This window comes from Echinops telfairi, unplaced genomic scaffold, assembly GCF_000313985.2.
Source record: "Echinops telfairi isolate 266 unplaced genomic scaffold, ASM31398v2 ScPeMD7_26;HRSCAF=91, whole genome shotgun sequence".
Lineage (NCBI taxonomy): Eukaryota > Metazoa > Chordata > Mammalia > Afrosoricida > Tenrecidae > Echinops > Echinops telfairi.
Window position 1 is genome coordinate 4,905,516 of NW_022103923.1, and position 4,878 is coordinate 4,910,393.

A 4,878-nucleotide genomic window follows, 5' to 3' on the forward strand; every position below is an offset into this window, starting at 1 on the left:
AACTGCTTCATGCCTTTATCTCCCCCGATTTTAGTTATCCAATTTATATACTGCCCACTTATATCAACCCAGTTCTCTGAGAAGACAATCATGTTTTTCGACACGAAGTCTTCATTCCAGTTGGAACCTTGTGAATCTCCCTATATGATTCTCCTGTACACTCTAGTTTGAATCCCCCACATTTGTGAGACGCTTCCAGTTTCTCCATGTTAACCTAAAAGACTATTCTATCGGCAAGCATCCTGTGATCTTACTCCAGGCCTATGAGGCAGGTAAAACCAAAGTACCTCCTTTCCTTTTCTTATTTCTGTAGCTATTCATGGCTTCAAGTAGAATTATATGTCTAGCAATTTCCTTCTCCTTTCCAAGAGCATCCTTTAAAGTTATTTTCATTCCTCCTTTACCTATAGAGTTTTGTTTGGTCAGAAAGGCTGCAAAACAGCAGTCAGAGTTGGGTAGGTTAATATATTTGTCCAGGACTGTCCCTATCTTACAACCGAAAGTGCCTTGTCCTTGGAAGTCCTTGAGTCCTAGGCAAAAAAGGATTATTGTTCACTGTACATCCTGTGTATGATCATACAGTCCCTCAGCCTTTCACCACACTTAGCTGTCCAAGTGTTATTACTGGGGAATCTAGCCAAATGAATGGGAAGACCACTCTTCCCACCTCAATCACCACCATTTAACCTTCCTATCTTCTGGTTCCAACCTGGGCTGCTAACTTCAAGGTCAGCAGTTCGAAACCACCAGCTGCTCTGTGAGAAAAAGAGGAGACTTTACACTCCCACAAAAACTTGTAGTCTTGGAAACCCATAGGAGCAGTTCCACTCTGTCCTATAGGGTCATTACAAGTCAGATTTGACTTGATGGCAGTGAATTTGGGTTTTGGAAGTTACTATACACATTAAAGTTTGAGGAGTACAGCTGCAGAGTATTTGTTCTCCAGCCTGACTGCACTTTAGAATCACCTGAGGAGTTTTTGAAACTACCAATAAGTAGGTATCACCGCCACAGTTATGATTTAATTTATGTGGGGTACAGACTGGGGGTCTGGATCTTTAAGGCTTGCTGAATGATTCAGGGTTTTCAATCAAGCTAAAACTATCAACAATTTCATACTTGTCAATAACCATGGAAGCAGCAGTTAAGGAATCAATCAAGGTACTATGTTGCTAATAAAAGACCTCTTTAAAGTTTCAAAAAGCAAAGATGTCACTTTGATGAATACAGTGCATCGGACTCAAGCCATGGTCTTTTCAATCTCCTGATACACATGTGCAAGTTGGACAAAGGAAAAGGAAGCTAGAAGAGCAACTGTGATGTTGGTGAAGAATATTGAATATACCAGACTGCCACAAGAATGAGCAAATCAGTCTCAGAAGAAATACAAGCAGAATGTTCTTTCGGTGTGAGGGTAGTGATATCTCGATCTGCGTACTTTGGATATGTCATCTGGAAAGTCCAGTCACTAGGAAAAGATATCCTTTAGTAGAGGGTCAACCAAAATGAGCCAATCCCTCAATGAGATGGATTGACACAAGAGTCACAGAAGCGGACCCAGACACACCAAGACCATGAAGGGACAGGAGCGGGCTGCATTTCATTCTGCTCTCCAGACAGTCATAATGAGTTGGTGCTTACTTGGCAGCAACTAACCACCACAACAAGTGCTTTCGACTAGAGCGTACATTCTGCCAAGGATATGCTTGAGTGTGTTTGCATCTCAAATAATGAAAACATGACCGTCCATATCTAACATCCTTGCACAAGGTTGATTTCTTCTTCCTCCAATAGCCCTCTTGATCATCTTAAATGAGAATATAGGCTAGCACTGCACTTAGGGAAACTTTTCCCCCTTGCTGCCTAATATTTTCTCGGTGTAAATGCTAATCTGTATAATACTGTATAGTCTACAACCATAAGCAGTCCTTCCTCACAATTACAACAGTGATTAGGCCCTGACCAAATTCTATTACCTCCATTAACTTGTTCCTCTGGATTTCTTTTACATTTGTAATCAGTACCATGCAGTCTAACACTTTATATACATTGGCTTGAATTGTTTCATCTTCATTCTGTTAATCAGGACTGTTTGGGTGGTAAGAGATAGAAGCCTGACCCGGGCTGACTGAAATGAAAAGTCAGTACATCAATTCATGGATGCAACAAGGGCAGGCATACTGACTCCATTTTGATATGCTTGGATTTAGGTCTTCAAATGAGATCTTCGAAACGAAGCCTTTCCAAATGTATGTGGGATCAAAGTTTATTAGTGGGTACCAGGAGCAGGAGGGAGGGGGAAGGGGGAGCCAGTGTTTAAGAAGCAGTGAATGTTTGTTATGATGGTGGGGAATTTGGCAATTGTGCTTGATGGTTGCATAACATAATTAATATAATTGATGTCACTAAATTATACACCTGAAAAAATGATGAATTGACAGATGTTTATAATCCAGAAGTATGTTCGGCTCCATGCAACAGTGTGAGGGCAAGAGTCCGAGAGGTTGTCTACAGGGCCCCGATCCCAGAGAAGATTCCCCCCGCAGCTGGGAACATACAGCAGCAGGAAGCATGTGCTCCCAGATGCCATCATTTATTGTTTCATCAGCATTTGATGGACAGAAGGGATCGAAACCGAGGTTGTTTTCCATTCCTTGTGTGCTTAAGTCAAGCAACACATATGGAATGATTTCTGTGTGTTCCTCTTATTCCGGCACCACAACAGGGCCCAAAGAAGGAGCAGACTGAGGTTTCTGCTCTCAGGGAGGAGGTTTTTCTAGTCTCTTTGGGTACTCATGGGACAACTAGACCATGCTATACGGTAGCTTCTCATAAAGCGGCACTAGTGCCTTGGTGGGCGAAGTCTTGCCTTTCATTCAGGAAGGCCCTTAACGAGGTGGATTGCCACAGTGGTTGCAACAACGGGCTCAAGCATGGGAACAATTGCGCGGATGGCTCGGGACCGGGCAGTGTTCCATTCTGTTGTTCCTAAAGTCACTATGGGTCGGAAACGACTTGATGGCGCCTAACGACAACATGCAGAACCCTCAGGCCGATGAACCTGATGGACAGCCATCATCTGTCTATCAGTGGAAGCCTGTTGCTGTGATGCTCAATAGGTTTCGGGAGTGCTTCCAGACCAAGATGGGCTAAAAAGAAAGATTTGGTGATCTATTCCCATAAATCAGTCAGTGAAAACTCTGTGGATCACAACAAGCCAATCCGCAGCCATTCATAAGGACCTTGTGTGCAGCAGCGCCGTGTGCCAGGTGGCCGACGTGACAGCAGCTAACAACATCAACAAAACCTGAAACTTAAATGCGCAATGTTAATTGAATGGAATCGAAGGGAAACAAGAACCCTGAATTAGAGTGTCAAATAGTCCGCAAATACATTAAGTGGTAGTCCTTCTTATGTCATAACAATGATTCAAATACAATGGCAAGAATTCTGCTCCATGGAAAAAGCTTTTTTACAGACCATAAGATATAGAGTATGTCTTCCAAGCTTAAAATAGCTTCTTTCATAATTTTTTAAACAGATACATTTTTATGCATGACAGTAGGGGGCAGCTTTATTAGCAACATTTATCAGTTAAATAGTCATTCCAAATATTTTGGACTGTACATTGTATTCTAATCAGGTGGATCCAACACGCACATATCTGAAGTATGTTTCTGTTCTTAGCTTTTCAAGAGTATTTATTTGTTTAATAAAGCCCATAATGTGGCTGGTAATTGGAAATGTTGAGTGAACCAGGTTTCCTCGTAGGAAATGCAAGCCATATGAAATTTTAACATAATTTTGAATTTTAAAAGTCCCTTAAAAAAGATGAATGGTCACTGATGGAAATAATCAAGGCATACCAACAAAAATCCAATTAGGTGTGCAATAAGCTTATGTCCATGAGGGAGAAACAACTTAGAAAAGGAGAATGAAAACGGCTCCACAATTCAAAGAATGTAACCACTGTCACGGAATTGTACATGGAGAAACTGTGCAATTGGTGCGTCTTCTGTTATGTATATTGTCAATAAACAAGAGCAAAATAAATAAAAAATTTAAAATTAAATTAATCATTCTACTAATTGCACCCCTATTTTTAGCACTAAATCTTTTATTTGTCTAGAGCAGCGGTTCTCAACCTGTGGGTCGTGACCCCTTTGGGGATCGAATGACCCTTTCACAGGGGTTGCCTAAGACCATCGGAAAACACATAAGTATTTCACAATATATACTTACATATTGTTTTGTGATTAATCACTATGCTTTAATTATGTGTAATTATGTTCAATTTGCGTAACAATGAAATATATCCTGCATATCAGATATTTACATTATGATTCATAACAGTAGCAAAGTTATACTTATGCAGTAGCAATGAAAATAATTTTATGGTTGAGGGTCACCACAACATAAGGAACTGTATTAAAGGGTTGTGACATCATGAAAATTGAGAACCACTATTCTATAGTGTTTAGAAATTATCACAAGATCTTTCATTTAACATTGTTTTTATGGGTTGGTGGTACCATCTGATATATTTTCCAAATCACATCATAATAAAGTGATTAGCATAATCAACACTTAACAAAAACCATATTGGTAGAATTTCTGCTCTCACTGCACCACCAGGGCTCTTTTAAAATCAGAAATGATAGTTACTTTTTTGTGTCAATTTGATTAGGCCAGAATCCTCAATGGTTTGGCAGTTAAGACTCATGAAGCAATTTAACAGAATGTACTGTAATCACTTCCATGATAAGATCTGCTATGAGCAGCCAAACAATTGAAAGGAAGTTTGTTTAGGGGGTTCACTGCTTCCAAGTGGATATTGTGGAAAAGCTTGCTTTCTTTTTTCTGGGTCTGGATCTTGGC